Raw genomic sequence first — 27,976 nt, 5'->3', positions numbered from 1 at the left:
TTATCCATCTTTAAATCTCTAGGGTCTAGCAACAGTGTTAGGTTCAAAATAAAGACTGTCAACAGATGATAATCTTTTAAAGAGTGCAGCCATGTGGTCTGGTTTGTCAAAGCTGGTCCACATTTGTGTTAACACATCAACATTCTCCACAAATTTCTTAAGTTTAGCAACTTGTGATGAAATATGCCACATAAGGCTTTCACTTAGGAACTTCATACCATATGGGCCTAGCAGTTCTAATAATGACCTCATTTCTGATATGTCAGAATATTTCTCTGCATTGAATGTTAATTCATTTTCTGTAGGTAATTTCACAAATGCTTTAATTGCAGGGAAATAAGCTATATGAGCATAGCTGACTTATCCTAACAAAGTTTCCAAATACCAATTTGTGTATAGACTCGTAATGATTGGCTCTCCATAGCTGCCCAAATGTTGTGTTTGTTGAAGAAGAACATCACTGAATACTCTTATAATATCAATCTACACGTAGTTTTATATTGGCTGGAGTATGGTCATGTGTGCTCTTACACCTGTTAGAATCTCTGATGGTTTTGCATTTCGTGTGTGGCTCAATTATACATAATCATCCCAACAATTGACTTAGTAAAGAGGATTTCCAGATGGGAAGTCAAATATCCTCATGGAGTAAAGGTGTGTTTCCATACCATTGTGTTTGAGATACAATTTAGAAAGTGCAGTGTGCAATTTGTCAAGTTTGGTCACAACCAGCCTGTTTTTCTTCATGTTCTTAATGCCTGGTTTCTCCCTTTCAGGTTACCCTTTCTTACTAGTCTATTTTGTTTTGTTTTGTTGATTTCTTATTCACTGCTTGACTGGTGGTTTTGGCATAATACTTGGGCGGCACCTGGTCACTAAGAGTACACTGTTCTGTGCAAATATCTGTGATGATATTTCAAGCTTGTTTTGCCTTTTCATCTAGAAATATATTACATGAGGGAAGACTACATTCTCCAATATGATGTAACTCTGCTGCACGCAGTTCATGAATGCAACTGATAAAATGAGTGCCATGTAGTGAAAATGCAGTTCAGTATCTTGACTGAGAAAGTAACTCCAAACACTGTTAAAGCATCTTCTCAAGAGCATGACTATAAAAACAAAATATGTAGATCTTTGATGTTTTAAGCAAAATTTCCACCAAAGAATCTATTTTTGGTATGAAAAAATTATTGTATTCATCATGTTTCCAAGTTCTCTGTGACCTGAAAGGCCAAGTGAAGCCTTAGAGACACTAGTATATGTCTGTAACCTAAACCAATCTAATCTCATTTCTCTGAAATCAAATACTCCCCCATCTTCGACTTATTTTACACTTACAAAGATCATAGTGTTAACAACAGAGGACATGATGATTGAGTCATCTTCCCAGCAAACAGAAAGGTTCTGCATGAGTTCATTGAGGACAACAGAATCAAACCCAGAAAGGTACTGCATGTAATACCTTTGCATTATAGGTCCATATTTTAAAACATTTCCCAAACTAAATACCATAAAAATGCACAACATTAAAAATAGTAAAAGACAGCTTAGTATTAGAAGCAGACCATGTCCTGAAATTCTAAAACCAGCAGTATACGTTGTTGCTTGTATAAAGCCTAGTGATATTTTTAGACTAAATTTCATGGTGCCCTGTTGGCATTAGCACAACCATTGTACTCTGCTGTATAATAAACAATCTTAGAGATTTATCAACTATTGATACAAATGTTAGTTCTTAACCACTTTTTATATGTTTTAAATTTTGAAAATTCAAGTGTACCTGCCATAACATAAAAATAAACATTAGACTGTATCACAAAAAAAGTACTTTTAAAATACAGAATACATTTTCATTCAAATACACATTTAACTTTTAAATGAAATCCACTTCCTAACTATAAACTAGTTGATATTTGGAAATTCCTTGAGTGGATTTTGATGGAAGATACAAGTTGCTATTAAATTTTTTTAAAACGACACTTCTATTTTGACATGTTTGTTATTTCGTGATCACAGGCATCATCGGGTTTTGATTTACTCTGAAGTTTCTTAAACTGACAGGATAATATCATGCCTTAGGAAAATCGTACCTAAGTTAATCATGAAGAGATGGATCAAAGGGAAATCAATGGCATGTAATGCAAGAGTCAAACAAAAAACAACATAAAAAACATCTCAAATAGCTTAATTTTATGTGATAATCATGGCAGTATCACTTTGTATTTAATAAGGACATTCCTTCCAAAGATCTTAAAGTTCTTTTAATGTATCACCTTGTTTTTACTCACAAAATCCTTGGGAGCTAAAGGGAAATTATAACTTAGGTAAATAAAACTTGATTTGGACCCTCGACATTTTTTTGTTTTTAAATGTCGAATATTTCTGTTTTTACCATACTCATACCGCTAAGCACTAATGATGAAAATTTTACAACTAAACGTGTTGCTAACACTATATATTCATGGTCACCACTGATCCCTAAACAATCTTGATTGTATCTCTGTGGTGTATTGATCTTGTTTTCTGTCTTTCTGCATTTCCTATAAATTCATAGTTAGATCTAGAGGTTTGATCTAATTTAGATTCAATTTTTATATTAAGATAAATATGTCATAGACAGTGCTGCGTACATAATACCCACTGCCATTGATGATCATTTCTCAGATTCATTATTTTATCAAGGGTTTGAAAATTTATAATATTTTAATTATATCAACAGGATGCTTTGTTTAAAAATATACATATAAAAATGCCATTCACCTGCATAAACTTCTTCAATGTCCATTATTGTTGGGATAAAATCTAAATTCCTTAACATAGATTCTTACAAGTGTATCAACTGGCAGTTGTTTATCACTTCAGTCTTGTATTGTGTCACTCTCTGCCTCACACTTTAGGCTTCAGACATGCTGCTGACCTTTTCGCAGGTTTCTGAATGAACCTTACTCTGGACCACTTTAGGACATTCACATGTGCTGTATCCTTTGTCCAAAATTCTTTCCTCTCACTTCCAACTTCACCTGGCTAACTTCACATCATTTTTTTATGCCTCCGTTTAAGTATAACTTCTTCAGGAAGACCTTCCCAGAAGTCCAAAACTATGTTAGCTCAACTTGTTATATGCTATTATATATATATATATATATATATATAGCAACCTGTATTTATTAACCTGTATTTACTACACTTTTGACACTTGTTTGAGCTGTGTCCTCCACCCTCCGTTTTGTTCATCACTGTATCTCCAACACCTGAAGAGTTCCCAATACATAGTAGGTGCTCAGTACTTGTTAAATCGGCTTATGTCACTAAGATATCAGCTTTTGTTTTTGAATTGATAATAAAATGTTTTAATATTATGATCTTATAATGCACTTTTTATATGTCAGCACATTAAACACCACAACATCCCAATGAAGACAAAAAAATACTTCATTGCATGTCTTCTCTTTTGCTTCTGTGAATTAGGGTTGTAAACATAGCTACTGTGACATTCTGTCATCTTGAATTAATACGGTCTGAAATATCTACTTATTTATCTCTGTTTTGTGTCTGGGATTCTAACATCTAAAAGAGCCCTAAGACCAAAATCAGAAGTGTGAAAGATTTATATTGTATAACCTAACTTAAGTATAAATTTTTTATCTAAATAGGAAGATACCACCTCTGCTTTCCTATTTCAGCATCAATGCCTTCAGGAAGACTTCCATGAAGAGAGTTGATAATACCTTCCTCTAAGCTATCTTTGAACTTTGTTATTACTTACTTCTGATATTATGCATAGCATTTTTTATCTACATCACTGTTAAACCTGCTAAACTGTGATCCCTATGCAGATGTGTACTAAACATTATTAATATTTCTACATATTTAATGTTTTTAAATTGTGTATTAATATTTGACATTAATATTCTAGCATATTTAATATTAAATGCTTAACACAGTGCCTGACACACAATAGATTCTCAATTCATCACTGTTGAATCATTGACATGAAATAATGTGCCCTCTTTTCTGTAATTAATTCCCACATAATGAAAGATGGGTAGTTAAATTTGTTGTGGTGGTGGCGGAGGTGGTGTGTTGGTTACCCTGAAAAGGAAATGGAATCAGGACTCCCGGTCAAAATATAACAGTAAGACAACTAAGTATTAAAATGTTGCATCTCAAGGAGGTCTGGAATAGATGATGGATTGAATATAGGAAACTGATTTTAATGCCCCTCAAAACCCCACTAAAAATGGAGGGAAAAAATTGTTTACGACAAAAATCCTGAAGACTGAGAAGAACATTAGAAGAGATAACAGCAACACAATTTTTTGAAATAGAAAGCAGAGGGATTAGTGTTAGTTGACCTGGGTAGACTTAGTTAATTGACCTAGGTAGAGAACTCAGCCAGCAGTGGAGAAAGCTGAGAAATAATTCAATTTACAATCCGGTATACCCATAAAGCCTGGAAATTAGCAAAACAAGATACCTTTGGAACTGAGAGAGTTCAGGAAAAGAGAGCTAAAATTAGGAGGTTTGGATGAAACTCAGTTTAATCTAGAAAGATCCTTTCCCTCATTCCAGAGCTAGGTAACTGTCTTTTCCCTACCCTGCAGATGTTTGAAAGATTATTCTCCAGCTTTCAGGAAAAAATAGAGAGTCACTGAACTGGAAGACTAGATATAGTGGACCTAGACACTTTACCTAAAACAAGGAGATTAAGCAACCATATGCATAATAAACTGGATGCTTCCCTCACTTAGTGTGCAAAACACTGCAACCCAGTCTTCCATTCTCCAGGCAAGAGACTGGAAAAGTTTTCTCTGGAGAAACTGATGAGCCCAAGAAGAAAAACCTGAATATAGAGACACCAGGGAGCTCCCAGCGAACAGTCCACTCACACACCAAGTAAACCAACCATAGCCACAGGTTCTGAGTTACTCTCGGCACTTTCAAACATGAACTGATGTTGAAGAAAAATTTTCAATTACATTGTTAAAGTATGGTAAGGAAGACCTTATTCAAGACCATCATGATAGGTATAAGGATCACTACAACGGGATTTTGCAGTGTGGGAGAGAAGTTGGGCTCACTTTCAAATACAGCATGGGAATTTACAGCCACGGAGCCCAGTGGAGGCCAGTAGATGGAAAATTACTAAGACAGAACATCAGGGGTAAGGGAGATTCTGGCTAAACTGACCTAATAGTATCCTTGCTGAAGACAGGCCAAGGTGATCAGACATCACCTGGGAGATGGTGGACAATGACGAACCCGGTCAGATACTGAGGACTATCAAATATCAAGGCTGGGTGATTCTTGCTAAACTGACTTAGCAGGGTTCTTTGCTAAAACTGGATTTTACAAGGAAGTGCACAGATAGGCCTAGAAGAAGTTTCAGGAGCCTGACTAAAGTTCAGCCAAGCAAAGGATCCTTGTCAACAAGCAAGGATTGCCATATCCTGAGGAAAGTACACAACATAGAAGTTAGAGACAAAAATAAAAAATTAAACAATAAACAGAAGAAGAAAGAAACTTGAAGGAAATGGAGACTATGCAAGGAGAAGAAAACTTTATAAAACACTCAGTGATATACTCAGGTAAAGTATTATAGAGGTGAGACACAAGAACAGAGAGAATATTCCTTTAATGAGGAATATTCAGAGAAAAAATAAAATAACTTCTAGAAATTAAATAAGCAATAAAGTGTTTTATGTAAAAATCTAAAGATTGTTATTTTTCTAAACTTTATGATATTCATGGTGTCTATAAGCTTTTTAGTACTTGTGAATTTTGTCATTTATTCTCTCATTCTAAACAAATATCCCCATTTTTATCAGACATCTTATTTTGTTTTTGTAATTTTATATTCATTTTCCTGAGGAAGGTCCTCAAAATTGTATATAACCTTCAGGCCCCTCAGAACTTGTGCCCATTCCTGATGGCAACCTCATCTTTTCAGTTGCTCACATCTAACCATTGGCTTTATTCTTGACTCTCCTCTTTCTCTTACCCTACATTCAATCTGTCAGAAAAACTTGTTGGCTCTGCCTTCAAAACGTATGCATATTCTGACCACTGCTACCACCCTGGTCCAAACCAGCGACACCACTTGCCTGGATTCTTGCAATAGCCACATAATCTGTCTTCTTGCTCTCACCTTTGCCTCCCTACTGCATATTCTCAACACAACAACACAACAGCCAGAGAATTATCTTCTTAAAACTTAAGTCAGATAATGTAATTTCTCTGCTCAGAATCCTCCAATGGCTCTCCATTCATTTGAACTGACTCCACATTTCTTCTCTGACCTCCTATGGAATTATTTACTCTTTAGCTCTCTCTTATCCGGTCAGACTGACCCCTTTATTATTCCTAAAAGATAACAGGCTTGGCTGGGTGCGGTGGCTCATGCCTGTAATCCCAGCACTTTGGGAGGCCAAGGCGGCCAGATCACAAAGTCAACGGATGGAGACCATCCTGGCCAAGATGGTGAAACCCTGTCTCTACTAAAAATACGAACATTAGCTGGGCGTGGTGGCAAGTGCCTGTAGTCCCAGCTACTCGGGAGGCTGAGGCAAGAGAATCGCTCTAACCTGGGAGGCAGAGGTTGCAGTGAGCCGAGATCATGCCACTGCACTCCATCGTGGTGACAAAGCGAGACTCGGTCAAAAAAAAAAAGAAGAAGAAGAAGATAAGAGGCTTGATGTGCCCACGTTACAGACTTTACACAGCTGTTTCCTTTTGCTGGTGTTATCCAAATATCTGCAAGACGATCTCTCTAACCTCTTTCATGTCTCTGCTTTAATGTTCCTTTCTCGAGGAAGACTATCCTATCCATCCTATTTAGAATTCTAACCCAATCCACCCCTGCTCCATGGCCTGGCACTCTTAAACTCATGTTCTGTGTCCTCTGTTTAATGGCACTTTTCACCTTCTTCACCTTCTTGTTTATTGTACATCTACTCCCATCGAATGATGACTACTTACAAGCAGGGATTTGGTTTTGTTCATTGTTATATCACTAGCACCTAAAATAGTGTCTGGCGCATAGATGGGGTTCAATAAATCTGTGATTAATTTGAATATTACACAGATACAGTCATGCACCACATATAGACATTTTGGTCAACAACAGACCACATATCATGCCGATCGCCTAAGATTATAATGGAGCCGAAAAATTTCTATCACCTAATGACATCATAGCTATTGTAACATTGTAGCACAACACATTACTTTTCCTGTGTTTAGATACATAAATACTTACCATTGTGTTACAATCACCTGCAGTATTCAGTATAGTCACATGCTCTAGAGGTTTGTAACCTAGGAGCAATAGGCTTTTCCATATAGCCTAGGTGTGTAGTAGGCTGTACCTTCTAGGTTTATGTAAGTATACTCTTTGGTCTTCACACAACAAAATCACCTAAGAATGCATTCCTCAGACTCTATTCCTGTTATTAAGCAACACATGACTGTATATTAATATGCATACATATATATATATGCTGTGAAGATATAATGGTGCACACACACATAATGGAAATGCATGCAATATCTCTGGATGAATGCATAAGTAAGCAATAGCATTGGCTGCTTCAGAAAAGAAGGGCTGGGTATCAGCAGAAGAAGGTGGAAAGAATGCTTTTCACTGTATGCTTTTTTTGTACAGTTTGGAATTTGAACCATATGAATGAACTACCTTTTCCATAAGTGAATCAAGGAACAATTGAAGTTGAATTTCATAATGTGGCTTTCCTCTCCATAGTAAGACCCTAGAAATATTATGGATTTCTCAAATTCCCAATCTTTGTACTATTATGTAAATGTTGACAAAGTTATTTTAAACACATGTATAGGAGTCAGTGGGTCATTGAGAAGCACAGACTACTTGGTCCTCAAAAAAAAAAAAAAAAAACTTGGCTACAATAAGATGAACACGTACTTTGAAATCAAGTGCCTGAAACATTAACACAATTCAATACATGTTGATAAGTAAAAAAGAAAAAAAATCATGAAATTAAATATATAGCATTATTCTATTTATATTTTAAAACATCTCAGTGTGTGATGTTTATGCAAAAAAAAAAATCCAGAAGGAAGGAGCTTTCACATTTTAATTTTTTTTTAGTTTTCTTGAAAGTGATTTCAAACTTAAAAGTTGCAAAAATTAAAATGTACAAAATACTTACATATCCTTTACATAGATTCACCTCTTAGCATTTTACCCTATTTGCTTTATTGTTGGCTTTTTCCCTGCCATATTCATATACATCTACATATATTCACACACGCACACACAGACATCTGTACACACACGTATACACATAACATTTTTTCTGCACTGTTTGAGTGTAAGTTGCATGAGGCTCTTCACTTTTAAATACTGCAGTGAGTATCTCCTCTATATTGTAATATTTTTCTTATATTACCACAGTACAGTTGTCAAATTCAGGAAATTTAACATCAAAACAGTACACTTCCCTAATCTACCAGCCATATTCCACTTTTTCAGTTGACCTAATACTTTCCTATGTAGCATTGTATCATTCTGTGTTGTTTTACAAGGAACGTAGATTGCTTCTATAATTTTTAAAGCAATGTAAATTGTTTTAATTATCTTGTGAATTGAGATTAGCAAAATACCTCTCAAAATTTGACTTTTTGGGCCTCAGGTTTTGAAATCATTTCTTTTCGTAGAGTCACTATACATATATAGTTCTGATGCAGAACTGCTTTCTTTTTCTACAAAGCTACTAGTTATTCTCAGCTACTTCATATTTCTGACTAGATATCAGAATGATGAGTGGTACTGAATCCTGATACAGCCTCACACTTAAAGAGCCTTAGTCAAAAAAGGTAGGGTTCTTTATCAGCACCCTCTGAAATCTCTGAAAGAGTACAGAATCTTCTAGTCAGATCAGAAAGATCCTTGAACAGTTTTCTTTTTCACTTTTTGTTTTCAAATTAATCCTAAGAAGCTAATTCTGTTGTCTTGACATATTAATTGTGTTGTTTCTCCTTTCAGAATAAAAAACACGAGCCGTTAAAAGAGTACCAGAATCCATTCCTCTGAGTCTTTCTTTCAAGCATTTGTAAATCAATTTCCCTTCATTCTCCTCTAATTCCTGTGGTGCGCAGGCACCAGCACTTCCACAACAATATCTGAGTAATACACTAGATCACAGCCTCCTCCACATAATCACTGGAGGGCCTGGGCAGTCTACTGGAACCAGATAGAGGCAAAACATTAACAGAGATTAAGAAATGCAGTTTTCCTTGAAAAATGACTTTTGAAAATTTTATAAGTATGCATAAGCATTGTGTAGAATTAAAGAAAGTCTTGGTTTTCACATCTCTTTTAGATTGAAAAAGAGCTGTTATGTTTTTTCTAAAATAAATAAAGCAAATTATTGACTGCAACATTTAAAGATTAATTGAATTTATTTTGAGTAAATTGTGCAGGGCTTAAAACTCCTACCACATAGACATTTTATTGAGCAAAATAATTTTGAAAATATATTCATAGAATCATTAAGACTGTGTTTATTGGGCCATTTGAGGATAATCAGTAAAATCACTAGCCATTTTTACAAAACCTTACATCAGAAAGTGAAGACTACAGTCACCAAAAAGACATTATTATCACAATTTAAAACTCCATATATATAGCATATATTAGCTATTTTCATTAGGAAAAGTATTCTATTATCTATACAGCATATAATACAGATTAAAGACATTAGGGCAAGTTTTATAACATTATATTGAAGAAAAAATAAATTTGAATTTAACCACCTACAAAGTATTCTACTGAACCATAGCACAGTGGGTACTGAAAGTGGAAAATAATGTTGAAAGCAACTGAGTGCTTATTTCTGTCTTCAGTGGGGAATGACAATATGTAATCCGGAGATTTCCCAGCATTAGCAAGACACTCCACAGTAGGGGGGTTGGAAATGGGAGCAATAAACAGTTAACTGGAGTATGCTGTAAGGCACTTTTAAAGACCAAGAACATAAGACTTGGCATATTAATAACTCTTATATTATAGCAACCCTGCAGGTGAAAATGGAGCCTGCAGATGACTGCTGTTTCTCTTCCAATCCTACCCCAACATTTTGCCAGTGCTCCTTGTCTTAACCTCTATCATGGAGCAGAAAGAGAGTCTAGGATGAAGGAAAAGTGAACTGGTGGAAAGGTAAGGATAAAATATTGAGTGATATTTCAAAAGGCTTGCTTTGGATTTAAGGAAATTTATTTTTCCCCCAACAGTGACTACAATGATGCACATTAAATTCATAGATGATAGTACACTTAAAGGTTAGTGTCCAAGTCCTGCTCAGAGACAGAGAAAGAGAAATCAAGAATACCTAGATGAACATAAAAATTATGGAAAAACTTTTTACTTGTATAATCTTGCTCCTGTCACCCTATCCCACCGCCACTTCCCCATAAAATATTTTACCACTGAAAAAGGTGAAGAGCTACCTGCAGTACATATTTCTCACCATAACTTTGGAAAGTATTCACAGCAAATGTTTCAAAGGCCGATGATAGAATTTGAAGAGGGACACATGGAGGAAGTAGAATATAAAGTGTTTTTAGAGGGGGACAGTTTAAATAAGTGCTGGGTGACATAGGTGAGGTAGAAGGTGCATTCTAACATTTTTCTCATTAAGGAATTTTATTCCTTAAATTCAAGAAGTTATATGGCAAGCCTCTCTCTTTTTTGAGCTACAATATGAGTATTTTTCATTGTGTTTCATCCATGGGCTGATTCTGTTAGCAAGGGTGGCAGAGAGATAAGTTTCTCATTCAGCCTCCCGCTTGGTTTCTATTTCTGGTTCAGAGGCTTTTATGGGGGAACTAGGCAAAAGAAGAATGAAGTAATTGGTAACTTGTATTTATTTTTTTTTAACTTATATTGTTTTCTATTTTCAGTTCCTCCAACATTTTATTTTCCATCTAGGGAAATATTCTCAGACTGAGATGATAATCTCATAAATCTCTTTTATCAAACTTCACAGGAGAATTATTCTTTGTTTCTCTGGTATCATTTTTTCTGCTTTAATCTTCAAATATGGAAAGAACTTTTCAGTGAAACGATTTTGAAAAGAGCTACTTTTGGAATACAATATGACAACTATGTTTTCTATGTTTACCAAAATTTCAAATAAACAGCCCCCTCTTTCACCAGAATCCTCAAATTACATAAACATTAAAACAGGCTTTTTTTGGAATCTAACTTTTTATATAAAAGGGGCAAGTTGTAAACTAAACTACATATTAGATAATTACAAATCCAACTTCCAGGTTATATCCTGAGTGAACACGGACTAAAGACTTCCTCCAATGTCCTCTATAGGAATCACTGATGTGCAGTATGAACAGTCTGAGGCCCTGAAAGATCATTAGTCTTCAAATGAAGATTCAATTATGTTGAGAATATAAGGCAGAGAAATGGGCTCATATATTTTAAAAATATTGTCCAGTAAGTGTGTTGAAATAGAAAACTTTTATTGCTTAAATATCAGTTAAAAGTTCTTTTAATCAAAGTGTTCTTTTTCTTGGACATTCCAGCTAATTGATATTTAATGCTTATACATTTTGAAACAATATAACCATACAATATTCTTAGGAAAAATATAAATACAATAGACAAAGCAATCTGGTCTGAAAGATTTCTGGTCTTGAAATCTTTTCCTCCTCTGAACTACTGGAGGATTTATTGACTCTATGAGTCATCTATTAATTATTCATTCATTGCCTTCCAATATCTTTTTAAATCAATTTTATTATTTTTATGATAATAAAATTAAATGTGTTCTTAAAAATATAACTTATAGCAAGTTCTAAAGAACAAAATAAAAATTAGCCCTAATCCAACCAGCAAGAAAAAATCCTAAGACTTAAACAAATTTTCTTTGCATTTATACATTATAAATGCATAACTGCTTTTATTGTTTATAAAATTGGAATACATTCTGTTCATTGTCATAGTTTTTTTTACTTATCATTACTGCAGAAACACTTCCCCATGCTTTAAATATTTTTGAAAAACTGATTAATAGAAATTCCACTTCCAGTATGAATGAGTAAGCTACTAAAAATTATCCTATGACAAATAGAAAACTATAAATTAAAAACGTGTATTTCAGAGAGAAGCCAAAGTTTGGAGGAAGCAACTGGCATAGAATAAATTCCATGTTTTCAGACAAAAGAAAACTAAGAGAATGAATCACCAACAGATTTGAATTATAAGAAATGCCAAAGAAAGTTCTTCAGCTGGAAAGAAATGACACCAGAGAGAATCTCAGGTTTTTAGGAATGAATGAAAAGAATCAAAAACTTTTAAGTATTTGGGTGAAAATGAAAGAACTTCTTCTCGCTTAATTTCTTTAAAACGCCTACAGCTATTTAAAACAAACATTATATCAATCCCTTGCAGGATTAGAATGTAATTAATTATAATGTACACAACAAACATTACATTTAGAAGATGGGGAGGTGGAGAATATAGACCCATATGGTTGTAAGGTTACTACATTTTGTGTAAATGGTACACTATTAATACTTAGAAGAGTAACAACTTCAAAAAGCACACTCTAATCCCTAGAGCAACCACTAAATATACATATATATTAAAAGATTATAGGGAAAAGTTAATAGATAAATTAAAATGAAATTCTAAAACATAGTTATGCGTCACTTAATGATGAGGACACATTCTGAGAAATGTGACACTAGGCAATTTCACAGTTGTGTGAACATCATAGAGTGTGCCTACAAACATCTAGATGGTATAGCCTACTACACTTCTAGGCTACATGGTATAGCCTATTGCTCCTAGGCTACAAACCTGTTATGTTACTATACTGAATATCTTAGGCAATTCCACAGTAGTAAATATTGTGTATCTAAACATATCTAAATCTAGAAAAGGGATAGCAAAAACATGATATTATAATCTTATGGAAACACCATCATATATGTGCTCCATCATTAACAGAAATGTCTTTATGCAGCATGTAACTGTATATTCAAATAACAGAGGGCCGTGTCAGGAAAACAGAAAGATAAAAATAAGAAGTAGCAAACAAAAACCAAATAGTAAAATAATACATCTAAAGACAGCCGTATGCATACCGTTTACAATAGCTAAGATTTGAGTGCAACCTAAGTATCCATCAACAGATGAATAGATAAAGAAAATGTACCATGTGTACGCAATGGAGTACTATTCAGCTATAAAAAGAATGAGATCCAGTCATTTGCAACAACATGGATGAAACTGGAGATAATTTGTTAAGTGAAATAAGCAAGGCACAGGAAGATAAACAGTGCGTGTTCTCACTTATTTGTGGGATCTAAGAATAAAAACAATTGAACTCATGGGCATAGAGAATAGAAGGATGGTTACCAGAGGCTGGGAAGGGTAGTGAGGAGCTGGCAGGGAGGTGTGGGTGGTTAATGGGTACAAAAATATATATACAGAAAGAATAAATAAGCCCTACTATTTGCTAGCACAATAGGGTGACTGTAGTCAATAATAATGTACATTTGAAGATAACTTAAAGAGTGTAATTGGGTTGCTTGCAACTCAATGGATAAATGCTTGAGGGGAAGGATGTGCTTCATGATGTGCTTGTTTCACATTGCATGCCTGTACCAAAACATCTCATGTACCCCATAAATATATACACCTACTGTGTACCCACATATTTTTTTTAAAAAATAAAGACAACCATATGCCTGGATATAGAGAGTAGAAGGATGGTTACCAGAGGATGGGAAGGGTAGTGGGAAGCTTGGGGGAAGTGGGAATGGTTAATGGGTCCAAAAAATAGGAAGAATGAATAAGACCTACTATTTGACAGCACAATAGGGTGACTATAGTCAATAATAACTTAATTGTACATTTATAATAAAGAGTGTAATTGGATTGTTTGTAACTCAAGGGATAAATGCTTGAGGGCATGGATACTCCATTCTCCATGATGAGCTTATTTCACATTGCGTGTCTGTATCAAAACATCTCATGTACCGAAATAGCAACTCTTAGACAGAGAGGGCAGCATGTTCAGACTCACATTGTGACTTTTTGCTCCAAGAAGTACTGCAGGAACATACCAGGACAGCCAAGAGAATGGAAATAACCTCAATTAAAATGAAAATGGGAGATATTAAGCCAACACCACAGAAATACAAAATATCATTCAAGGCCACTATGAGCACCTTTAAGTGCATAAACTGGAAAACCTAGAGAGATGGATAAATTCCTGGAAATATACAACCCTCCTAGCTTAAACCAGGAAGAATTAGAAACTCTGGACAGACCAATAACAAGCAGCAAGATTGAAATGGTAATTTTAAAAACTGCCAAAAAAACGTCCAGGACCAGAGGGATTCATAGTTTAATTCTATCAGACATTCCAAGAAGACCTGATACCAATCCTACTGACACTATTCCACAAGATAGAGAAAAAGGGAATCCTCCCTAAATCATTCTATGAATCCAGCATCACCCTAATTCCGAAATCAGAAAAGGGCATAACAAAAAAAGAGAAAAATGTAGACCAATATCCCTAATGAATATAGATGCAAAAATCCTTAACAAAATACAAACTAATTGAATCCAACAGCATATCAAAAAGATAATACACCATGATAAAGTGGGTTTCATACCAGAGATGCAGGGATGGTTTAAAATCTGCAAGTCAATAAATGTGATACACCACATACACAGAATTAAAAACAAAAATCACATGATCATCTCAATAGACACAGAAAGGGCATTTGACAAAATCCAGCATCCCTTTATGATTAAAACTCTCAGCAACCTCAGCCTAGAAGAGACATACCTTAATGTGATAAAAGCCATCTATGACAAACCACAGCCAACATAATACTGAATGAGGAAAAGTTGAAAGCATTCCCTCTAAGAACTGGAAAAAGACAAGAATGCCCACTCTCAACACTTCTATTCAACACAGTACTAGAAGTCCTAGCCAGAACAATCAGACAAGAGAAAGAAATGAAAGGCATGGAAATTAGTAAAGAGGAAGTCAAATTGTCACTATTTGCTGATGATTTGATAGTATACCTAGAAAACCCTAAAGACTCCTCCAAAAAGCTCCTAGAACTGATAAATGAATTCAGCAAAGTTTCCAGATACAAAATTAATGTACACAAATCAGTAGCTCTGCGACCAAGCTGAGAATCATATCAAGAACTCAACCCCTTTTACAATAGTGGCAAAAAAATAAAATACTTAGGAATATACCTAGCAAAGGAGGCATAAGACCTCTACAAGTAAAACTACAAAGCACTGCTGACAGAAATCATAGATGACACAAACAAATGGAAACACATTTCGTGCTAATGAATGGATAGAATCAATGTTGTGAAAATGACCATACTGCCAAAAGCAATCTCCAAATTCAATGCAATTCACATCAAAATACCACCATCATTCCTCGCAGAACTAGAAAAGACAATCCTAAAATTCATATGGAACCAAAAAAGAGCCTGCATAGCCAAAGGAAGACTGAGCAAAAAGAACAAATCTGGAGGCATGACATTACCTGACTTCAAACTATACTATAAGGCCATAGTCACCAAAACAGCACGGTACAGATATAAAAATAGGCACGTAGACCAATGGAGCAGAATAGAGAAATCAGAAACAAACCCAAATATGTAATTACAGCCAACTGACCTTCGACAAAGCAAACAAAAACATGAAGTACGGAAAGGACACCCTATTCAACAAATGATGCTGGGATAATTGGCAAGCCAAAAAGAATGAAGCTAGATCTTCATCTCTTACCTTATACAAAAATCAACTCAAGATGGATCAAGGACTTAAATCTATGATCTGAAACCATAAAAACTCTAGAAGATAACATTGGAAGAACCCTTCTAGAACGTGGCTTAGGCAAAGACTTCATGACCAAGAACCCAAAAGCAAATGCAACAAAAACAATGATAAACAGGTGGGACTTAATTAAACTAAAGAGCTTCTGCACAGCAAAAGAAACAATCAGCAGAGTAAACAGACAACCCATAGAGTGGAAGAAAATTTTCACAGTCTATACATCTGACAAAGGACTAATATCCGGAATCTACAAGGAACTCAAATTAGCAAGAAAAAAACAATCCCATCAAAAAATGGGCTAAAGACATAAATAGACAATTCTCAAAAGAAGATATACAAATGGCCAACAAATATACGAAAAAATGCTCAACATCACTAACGATCAGGGAAATGCAAATCAAAACCACAATGCAATACCACCTTACTCCTGCAAGAATGTCCACAATCAAAAAATCAAAACTAATACATGTAGGCTGGGATGCAATAAAAAGGGAACACTTTTACACTGCTGGTGGGAATGTAAACTAGTACAACCACTATGGAAAACAGTGTGGAGATTCCTTAAGGAACTAAAAGTGGAACTACCATTTGATCCAGCAATCCCACTACTGGGTATCTACCCGGAGGAAAAGAAGTCATTATACGGAAAAGATACTTGCATATGCATGCTTATAGCAGCACAATTCACAATGGCAAAAATATGGAACCAGCCCAAACGCCCATCAATCAATGAGTAGATAAAGAAATTGTGAGATATATATATATATATATATACACCATGGAATACTATTCAGCCATAAAAAGGAATGAAATAATGGCATTCACAGCAACCTGGATGGAATTGAAGATCATTATTCTAAGTAAAGTAACTCAGGAATGGTAAACCAAACATCACATGTGCTCACTCATAAGTGGGAGAGCTAAGCTATGAGGATGCAAAGGCATAAGAATGATACTATAAACTTTGGGGACTTGGGGAAAAGGGTGGGAGTAAGGTGAGAGATAAAAGATTGAAAATTGGGTACAGTGTATACTGCTCGGGTGATGGGTGGGTACACCAAAATCTCACAAATCACCATTAAAGAAGTTACTCATGTAAACAAACACCACCTTTTCCCCAAAAACCTATGGAAATAAAAAAAAAATTTTAAATCTCATGTACCTCATAAATATATACAACTACTATGTACCCACAAAAATTAGAAATAAAATAAAGGCAACCATATTAATAATTACATTAAATAATAATAGACTATATATGCCAATCAAAAGGCAGATATTATCAGAAATGCTAAAATGTCAAGACCCAACTATATGCCCTCTATAACATACATACTTTAATATGACACAGATATGTGCAAAAAGTGTAAAAGTATAATATGTAAGCAGTAAGTATGAGGTCACAGTAGCTACATTAACACCAGCTAAAAGAAACTTTAAGATGAAGAGTATTACCAAAGGTAAAGAGTAACATTCTATAATGATAATTGGATCATTTTCCAGGAAAATATTCTAAACATACATGTGCTTAATAGCAGAACTTTAAAATTCATGAAGTAACAATTGACAGAATTAAAGAGAGAAATAGACAATTCCAAAATCATAGTAGGAGATTTTAGCACCTCTCTTTCATTAATTCATAGAATAGCTGGACAAAAGTCAGGTTAAACATAGAGGATCTGAACAATACTATCAACAAGTTTGACCTAATTGATATTTATAGACTGTGTCACTCAATAACTGCAGAATGCACATTTCTTTCATGTACACATGGTACAGTCACCAAAATTGACTACATGTATGACCATAAAACAGACATCAATGAATGTAAAAAGGTTTGAAATCATACAGAGTATATTTTCCGGCCACAATAGAATTAAATTAGAAACCAATAACACAACAAGAGTCTAGGAAATTCCCAGATATTTGGAACTTAAACAAGACACTTCTGAATAATTCATGAGCCAAAGAAAAATCACAAAGAAAATAATAAAATTAAAAAATGTTTCTAACTAAATGATAATGAAAATAAAGCATGTGAAAATATAGTGCTTAGGAGGAAATTGATAGTTTAAGATGCCTATACCAAAAAAAGAAAGAACTAATATTAATAACCCAAATTCCCACCTCAGGAAGTTAATATACAGAAAAGTAAACCAAAAGTTAGTAGAAGGAAGGAAATGTGACAGCAGAAATAAACACAACAAAAAACAGGTAATACAGAAAATTAGCAAAGCCAAAAGCTGGTTCTATGAAAAGATGAACATAATTGATAAAACCCCTAGCTAGACTAAATAAGAAAAGGAGAAAATGCAAATCAATATCAAGAATGAGAAAGAGGTTAGCAAGACAAGTCCTAGATACATTAAACATATAATTTAAAATTTTAAAAAAATTATGAAGAGCTTCATGTTAACAAGTTTAATAACTTACTTGAAATGGACAAATTCTTGAGATATACAACTATCAAATTTGACACAGGATAAACTAGAAAGTTTTCAGAACATATGGGAGGAGAAAGAACCTCCCAAATGGTTTTATGAAGCCAAAATATACTTAATATAAAATTCTGAAAAAGACATTACCAAAAAAAAAGACCAATGTTTTTCACAAATATAACTGCAAAAAATTTTAATAAAATATTGATGAATCAATTTAACCATCTTTTTTTTTAAATAACACAATGGCTAAATTTGTTTTATCACTGGGATGCCAGGTTACTTTGGCATTCAAAAATAAAACAATATCATTCACCAGATTAACAGAATAAAGGAGAAAACATACGATTACTTCAATAGAGATAGAAAAAAGGGTTTGAGAACATTGAACAGCTATTATGATTAAAAATAGAAACAAACTCACATGAAAGTAGGAAAAAAATCTCTTAATCTGACCAAAGGCATCTATTTTTTTTTAAAAAAAGAACTCAAATAACAGCATATTTAATAATGAGACATTAAACACTTTCCCATAAGTGTTTGCTAGTACTCCTAGCTATTGCAAAAAGGCAAGAAAAAGAAATAAAAAACATAAAGACTGGAAAGAGGAAAGTATTGTGTGTATTTCCAGATGACACAATTATTTATGAGAAAATCCTAGATAATCTACAAAACAACTCATAGAGCTAACAAACAAATTTAGCAAGGTCACAGGATATTAAGTTAATATCCAAAAAATCAGTTATATTTTGATATACTAGCAAATGATAGAAAAAATGTATTTTTAAAAAAAATTATTTGACAGTAGCCCCCTCTCTTCAAATATAAAAAAAATTAGGAATAAATCTAACAAAACACATGACACATCTCCTCACTAAAAATTATGAAACATTAGTGTAAAATATTAAAGATGTAAAATGGAGAGAGCCATAATCATGGATTGGAAAATTCAGTGCTGTTAACGTGTCAATCATCCCCAAATTAATCTGTAGATTCAACACAATCCTAATCCAAATTCCAGCAGGGCTTTCTTAAGTAGAAATTGAACAGTAGATTTTTAAATGTATATGGAAATGCAAGTGACCTTAGAATTGCCAAAGCAATTTTTAAAAAGAAAAACAAAGCTGGAGAAAGTATAGTACCTGATTTCAAGGCAGTATAAAGCTTTAGTAGTTGAGTGTGGTATGAATGAAGACATATCAATCAAGGGAACAAAAAAGAGTCCAGAAATATTATATCCATAGTCAAAATATTTTTCAACAACAATGTCAATGCAATCCAATGAAGAGAGAAAATGAATGTTGATTGTTACCTCATTCTGTATGCAAAAATTCACCCCAAATGGGTCATAGATTAAATAAGAAAGATTAAAGCTATAAAACTTTTAGAGTAAGGTGAAGGAAGAAATCTTTATGACTTTGGGGTTGTCAAAATTTTTTAGACAAATCACAGAAATCAATAAACATATAAGAAAAAATGATTAGATTAGAATCATTGAAATGAAAGACTTCTGCTCTTTAACGGACACTTTTAAGAAAGTAAAAATACAAGCCACAGACTAAGAGGAAATATCCTACAGAGCTTACATCTGACAAAGGACTGGTATCCAGATTATATAAAGTGCTATTACAATTCAATAAAAAAAAGACTTCCCCACAAAAAAAAAAATGAAAAATGGAAAGAATATTTGAACAGACTCTTAACAAAAGAATATACAAATGGCCAATAAGCACAGGAAGAGATGCTCAAGATATTAGTTATCAGAGAAATGCAAATTAAAACCATGATGATACCCCACTAGAAACATACTAAAGTGGCTAAAACTAAAACCAACCAAACAAACAAACGAAAAACCCAAGTGTTGATGAGGATGTGGGGCAATTAGCATTTTCATACATTACTGGTAGGAATGTAAAATAGTACAACCTCTTTGAAAAACTGTTTGGCAGTTTTTAAAAAATATATACCTATTATATAACTCGGCATTTTTGTCCCTAAGTATTTATGCAAGAAAAAACGTTAGTAGAAGCTTTTTTTTTTTTTTTTTCTGAGACAGTCTTGCTTTGCCGCCCAGGCTGATCTCGGCTCACTGCAACCTCCATCTCCAAGGTCCAAGCGATTCTCCTGCCTCAGCCTCCCAAGTAGCTGGGACTACAGGCACGTGACACTACGCTGGGCTAATTTTTTGTATTTTTAGTAGAAACGGGGTTTTGCCATGTTGCCCAGGCTGGTCTCAAACTCCTGAGCTCAGCGCAATCTGCCCGCCTTAGCCTCTGAAAATGCTGAGATTACAGGTGTGAGCCACCACACCCAGCCAGAAGCTTTACCCATATTAGTAATACCTCAAAATTTGAAACAACCCAAATGTCCTTCAACAAGTCAGTAGATGGACAAATGTCATATATTCGTATAATAGAATACTATTCAGCAATAAAAAGGAATGAATTATTGCTACATCCAACAAAATTAATATTTCATAAAACAATCATGTTGAATGAAAGAAGCTGGCCAAGAAGAGTGCATACTGCATGATTTCATTTATTTGAAACACTAAAAAATACAAACTAATCTAGAGGGAGAGAAAGTAGATCATTTGTTGCCTGGGGCATACAGAGGCAGGGCTGGATTACAAAGCATCATCAACAAACTTTTGATATTCTTTGCTGGCTGGAAAAAAGCAGGTGATGGAAATGGTATGTATCTTACTTGTGGTAGTGTTTTCATGTGTGCATTTAACCGTCAAAACTCATAAAATTATATAATTTTAGTAAACTCAGTTGCTCATGTGCATATTGTGCCTCAATACAGTTGGTTAGAAAAAAACAGGATACTTGCTACATAATATTTATCCTTTGTATGTATAAAAATTTATTCAGTCAAGATTCTATTATTATTTAGAGAAATACTTTTAGTGTAAATAAATGATGGCAAATATGCAAATTCAAATAAAAAAGCCCAAACGTTATTGAATATAATCCAGGAATGCACAGGAAGAAGAGCTAGATAACTGAGAGACAAATATACCTACTGGGGAAACAAATGGGGTGAGGAAACAATGTTTTAGCCACGATGGTGACTGCTTACATAAATAGCAAAGCTCCCCTTTTCCCCTGCAGTAATGAAGAAGATTTTGACAAGTATTTTACTCTGCCATTTGTATGCCTCAGGTGTAGAATAGCTTAGATAGGTTATTTGTTTTGTGGTTCATATAGGTAGAGTGGCAAATATATACTTGACAGTAGTCCATGAAACACACTGCCCTGGGGAGAATTTATGAAATATATCAGGGATTGTAGTACTGAACAAATCCTATTGTGAGGCAGAAAGCTAACATCGTACTTTATAAAAACTGAGACTTAACAAACCTCATTAGCTCTGTCCCTGACGCCACCTAAACTTCTTTTTAAAGGTGCTCCACTATTTGAGATGAATTGGGTGGCAAGATATCTTCCTCCTGAGCACTTTGGAAAAGGAGAACTATAAATCCAAACATTACTGTTCGTTGTTGGCTGGAAAAAAGCAGGCCTATTTGCTCTTTCCTGACACTGGTGGAAGACTTGGTTACCTATAAATTATTCAGTTACATCACAGAGGAACAAATGGACAGAAGAAGAACATCAAGGCTGTGAATCAATGCTCCAAAAGTTAATTTCTAATTGCAAAGTTTGGCACCAATGAGAGTCTTGAATTATCCTGGCCCTTTTCCCCTCTATTTCTCCTTCTTTTTGTCCCTGGATAGACCCCTGATACTTTTTAAACCCTCCTCCATTGTTTTCTTTTAAAATAATAAAACATTTCAAAATATAGCTCACTCAGTTTCTAATTTCAATTAACTTTTAATAGCACTCAATATATATGGATAAATACGCATTGAGAATGTCTACTCATCCTTCATTGCAATCCTACATTGACAACGGAAAGTTATCTGGATGAAGAAAGAAAAATTTCTGATCTACTTTTTTTTTTATTTGCTCCATGTAGAGATGTTTTCTATGGTCATGGCAGTGAAAATATTCAAGAAAGGCCCACCTATTATTGTATGATCAAATGAAATTTCCAATTTCTAAATGTTTATATTTTGAGTAACCAAAAGTTGCCTAAATGTGGACACTATTTCTTTAAGTGCTTTACTTCAAGTGTTGTTTTGGAATAATCAATTGTTTAACTTTTAAAATTAAAGAGGAACAATTAAGGGATGATAACCATCCTAGTGTGCTGAATTTCCACTCCACTATTTGCTATTATAACGGTGTTAGTATTTAGTTTTCAAATTCGTGTTGGAGATATTGAATAGCAATCAAATGCTTGAAGCTCTTATAGAGCTTTAGAACTTGATTAAAATAGAGAATTTATGTTTTTTGTTTCCACTTAGATACAGAAGCATGAGTTTTAAAAGTAAAGTCTAATAGTGTTAGCAAAATCCTTTTGATTTCCCTGCTGATATTATCAGTCTACCCTTGCAGAGTGTCAACTGCTAAACGTATTCCATCCCTGGACTGGCACAGTACTAAGAAATTGACTTTACCATCTGGCTTTCTAGCATTTTTATCAGGTCTTTTTAATTAGGTTCAAGTCGGTGATCTCCACCTTTCCCTGCTTCCACCTTTTTCAGTGCCATTAAGGCTGAACTCATTTCCAGTGCACTGCAGTGTGCTCAAGTGGAACTTAAATTGAATAGTATTTTCCCCCAGGTTTTCACACCTTACATATGCTAGCAAAAGTCATGTCATGCTTGCCCAGTAGTGCATATAATTCAATTTTTGTTTTATTAAGATATGAAGATGACCATTACATTAAAAAACCAGGCAGCCTTAAGAGACCTAAATGAAAAATGGGACCATAGTTAGAGAAATTAAATATCTCTGCAAGGTAAGGAAAAAGGGAGAGCACTGCAATTTTGCTCTTGAACTTAAACCACTAAAACAATGTGTATAATAGAAATAAAAAAAAAAACATTTTCAAGTTAAACCTAGTGATGCCGTCTTTAACAAAAATATTTCCACAGGGTTTGGAAGAGAAAAAAAAACTGGTCAAATTTGGTTATGTCAAATATCTCCTGTTAATTTTAAATGATCCCAACACAATAAAAATCTAACTTCAGCAACAGAAAGCTGGTTGGGCAATGGTTGGGCAATGGGAGTTCATTTTTTATTCTGTCAGTGACAGCAGAGCTAACTAGAGGTTGCATTAGAGGTAGTTTGAAATCTTTGTTTTCTTGAAGAGGAAGAGTAGAGCGGTCATTCCAATATAATAAGCTTACCACCTTTATAATATTCACCTCATTATGGCCCTTATTCAAATAAAATTGATTTCCAAGAAAGAAAAGAGTGCTTTTCAAGGGTGGAGGAAGAAAGGAAATTTCTGAAAACTCTGTTATATTTCTAAAAAGCATACAAAGCATTAAGGGCCCTTATGCACGCTTTGTTCAATCAAACGCATCTTTTTTTCCTATGGCTATATGGAGATTTGCGCTGTAAACTCAAACAGGACCAAAAAGACTGACTCTTCCTAATTCATTAAGACAGTCCTGGGAAGAGTGAGTTATAGATCTCTGAGTCCCTGCCACATCAACATGTCATACAGGCAGCCCGGTGCAAATCGAGCAGACCAGGTCTTTCATTTCCATATAATGTGGCACGCATAAATAGATTAAATTGTAATGTTAAATTCAAAATGACAATTCTGGATTCCAAAAGTAGAACACTGAATGGGTTTGTACCTGTGGTGATTTTCTACAGTACACTGAGGTTTGGACTGAAAAACAATCTGACCAACAAAGCTACAACACAGGAATTCTATGCACCTTTTTTTCTAAGTGGTTCTAATTAGTGCCTAGGTTTCTTCCACAGGAACCTTCAAGGTTGAAGTTCCCATTCTTCTTTTGAATAGCCTACCCACTCCTACCCACTCCGTAGCACAAAAGATACTTACTGATTTGAGAACCTGTGTGTGCAGCACCTGTTCACATTGACTTCAGAAGTTTGGGGATGGGGGCATCCACACTCAGGTTAAAATAGTACAAAGGGGGAATCCTATAGCCCAATAAAATAATTTTTCACTGAGTTTTGCTCACCAGAGTGTAACTGCCCACAATTTCTGGATATTCTGCTCTCTGAGCACTTTATGAATAAATGTATGTTGCAGAAGCTGCAAACTTTCATTTTCATTTTTTTTTCTAGGTGGGGGATGGGGTGTCATTTGGAGGCTGGCTTCAACCTTCATTACACTAACCAATAGCTAGTCTTTGCTAGCAGTTTAAGTGACCCTGAAATAATTTATATATTTTTAGAATCCTCTTCTAAGGCAGTCAAGCCGACTATGGATTATTAAATTCATTGAGTCCTTTTTACACATTTTCTTACTGCAGATGTGCTAAACCATTCAACAAAAATGTAGGATACTGCAGAACAAGTAGAGACCTGTAGAGCTGTAATAATTACAGGATAATGTAGAACTCAAATAATTCTTTTGAATGTTGAGGTTTAATATCATCTGTTCTTTCCCTCCACATTCCCAGTGGAACAAATGACTCAATTTCTCCAGGCACAAATCTTTCATAACCTCTTCCTAACTTTCTGAGTTCTTCTCCTAGCAGGATTCTATGCAGGAGCACGTGTCTCCCTCTCCACTGAAAGAGTCCATCACATTTGAACTCACCAGGCCTTATTCATCCATCTCTATCCTCCAGCACTGTTTTTAAGAATCACTCTTAGCCAGAGCAATAACTTAACAATCAGAGTAACAGATTTTTACAAACCTTTCCCTTCATGAGTAACAAGTTTGAATTCCTTTAAGATTGATTTCTTAGGATGAACTTAGTAGCACAACGAGTTCAAAGAGGAAAATCTTCCAAAGGCAACATAGTATTTCCGAGCCTCTAGAGATCTATATCACCTGCCTAACAGCAAAGCCTCTGCACAGCATTTTTAGGGCTGGTAAACTATCAAAGGTCTTAATCTTTTCTTTCGGACACTATATATGACAAGATAGCCTTAATGAGAAAGGCAAACACTTTTCCATGAGTTTGCTGTTTGTCTCACTTGGCACAAACTGTTACTCATCCTTGGCGAGTAGATAATTACAAGGCTTTTTGTTTCCCAGACCGGCTATGGCTTAATAATATTTCAGTACAAGTTTCTGAGTGAACAAGTCACCTTGTGATTTGCAGTCATGCTAGCCATAAATCTTGGTCATAGGTTAGGAATAGACTTAAAAATTTGTCAGTAACTCATGTTATGCTATGATATCTCATTTGGCTATAACATGATAAAGTGTGACAGCTACAACCTGTGACTAATCACAGCCTCATACTGAAGCCTTCCTATGTGGAAAGCAAGATTTTAGAGAGTTGAGTCTACCATATGAAAAGAAGCTGCTTTACCCATCAAGCAAAGTTTAGTTGCACATTCAGCTTCTGCTTTTTGAAGGAGGACAGAAGTTAGAGAAATGGCTCTGTGGTATTTGAGCTTTTTCTAGTTTCAGATTTCAAATGATTGATGATTGTAGCATTTCTGGATCAATATTCGTATTTCCATTTTTCGGGCAGTAGAAAACTGAGGTAAAGATACTTTTCAGTGTTCCCGTGGAAAATGCATGGAAGAGGTAAAATGAGGATGGATAGGTAAATTGCTTGATTGATAGTTCAGATATAATTCTGACCAGATTATCCACATTTTGATCATTGGATGTAACAGACAGAAAGAATAGTTCTCATGTCAGAAATATGAGGTATGTAAGAATTTGACATCTAGCCTATCTTTATTGGCTTTCCTCTTTTCAAAGCCTAATGGATTGTTTCCTGCTGCAGAGTCTGCCAAAATGCATAAAAATATTTCAAATTTCCAGAGGAGCTTCACATCCATTGATCACGGTTTATATATTGATTTGTGGCTAACAGAAGACCATACTTTCCACTTTTCTCTGTTGTAATGAAAATGGAATGTATACTAATTTGAACTGAAAGTAGATATGTAATGGCTGAGGGTTGTTTCGGGTTTTTTTTTTGTTTGTTTTTTTCCATTTAGGTCTCAGAATGTTGGTTACATTAAATCATGCTATTTGTTAATGATTACAATAATAGTTCAAGCCAATCTTGATATTCCCTGAAGTCATCCTAAAATTAAAAGGTATGCTTGAGGATCTTTGGCACATGGCTGTTAATTGTAGAAGTGTGAATCTGGATCTCCACCTGACAGGAAAGATAAATATTTTCAAGCTTTTAAAATTACGTACACACACCCACACACATTATATACATCACTCATCTGTTGCCTTGATAAGAATGTTTATCAGGCTCAACCCAAGGTGAAACAAATTTATATAGCTTCTGCTCCATAGAAATATTTAATCTAAAACAGAATGATACAAATATTAAGGTATTAGGGACTTATAGAAAAATAGAAAGAAAAAATAAGTCGGAAAGTGAAATACATGAAACTTAGGTTGTGATGAATTCCTGGGAGAGCTGAAATTTGCAGAATTTTTTGACCAATAGTAGGGTAACAGCTTGGGGCTGGAGCAATATTTTAGACATTCAGTTTTTAAAAAAGGTTTAAAAGTCAAAAGAGAGACTTTAGAAGGTAGAGACAGATGACTGGCAGAAATGGACATTTAATAAAGGTGGCCTATTAGAAGGGTAGGGAGCACTCAAGAGGGTAAGAAGACAAACTAAATGAAGATAAAAGGTAGCTTAAGAAGGCACTTGGTCAACCTCTTTATCTCTGGACAAGATAAAACCTAAGCTACCCCTTAAAATTTGGCAAAAACCCAAGTTCTTAAAGTTTTCTAAACTTTTTTTTTCTTTTAGCAGGTAATTTCAATCGTCTCACAGGTTTCGATTTTTCCTGATATGGTTTTTATCAACTGAAATTCTCTTACTATTATCATCTGAGCTTATTTTTTAAAGGAAGAATGGAAATCAACAAATTTTCAAGGCTAATCCTCTAAATTCCTAGTTTTGAGAAAAGCTACACTTCCAACTCTTAAAATATGAACTATAAATCCGAATTTTATTTGGTTTCAATTAACATGGAAGTCTTCTTTAGACCAAAAATAGAGTGTTCAGATATTATATCCTCCTTTCTTGTTTATCATTGCCCGGCTAATCTTACTCTTCATTTTCTAAGATAATGTTATTTGCATAAATTGTTTTCTTTTTATTTGGATGTGACCAAAATTATTACTGTGAGATTCAAAATCCTTCTTCATTTTACCCATCTGAAATGTAACCTTGATATAGCTGTTGGCATCATGTAAATCTTGAAAGATGCTGTTTCTTTTTTGTAGCCCTGCTTTTACTTTTGTCATCCAAATGAAGAATATATTGGCCTTCAGATTTCCGCTCAAATTGTTTCACCTCAAATATTTGTTGAGCACCTGTTATGTGCTGGGTACTGTAGTAGGCCTTAGAGATATGAGAACTCTCATCCGAGCCACTGTCATCTTTCATCTAGACAACTGCAACAGCCTTCTCCGTGGTTTCTCTGCATTCAGAATGGCTTTCCTCCAACCTTGTCTCCATTCTGCAATCAAAGTGATCTATCCAAAGCAAAACTTTAACTGTGCCACTCTACTTTTTTCAAATGGCTTCATTTTGGAGGGTCCAAAATGAAGTCTCAATACCTTACCTTGGTTTCCGTAAGTCCTGCACAATTTCCATTCTCAT

General features: G+C 34.6%; 1 pseudogene; it reads right to left on the bottom strand.

Annotated features, from left to right (window-relative positions):
• Nucleotides 1-18: 18 nt before the first annotated feature.
• On the bottom strand, nucleotides 19-27,976 carry LOC101154478 (nck-associated protein 1-like; annotated as a pseudogene).

Source organism: Gorilla gorilla, chromosome X, assembly GCF_029281585.2.
Source record: "Gorilla gorilla gorilla isolate KB3781 chromosome X, NHGRI_mGorGor1-v2.1_pri, whole genome shotgun sequence".
In the NCBI taxonomy this organism is placed as follows: Eukaryota; Metazoa; Chordata; class Mammalia; order Primates; family Hominidae; genus Gorilla; species Gorilla gorilla.
The sequence above is the reverse complement of the archived record's forward strand: the minus strand, read 5'-3'. Positions and strand labels throughout refer to the sequence as shown.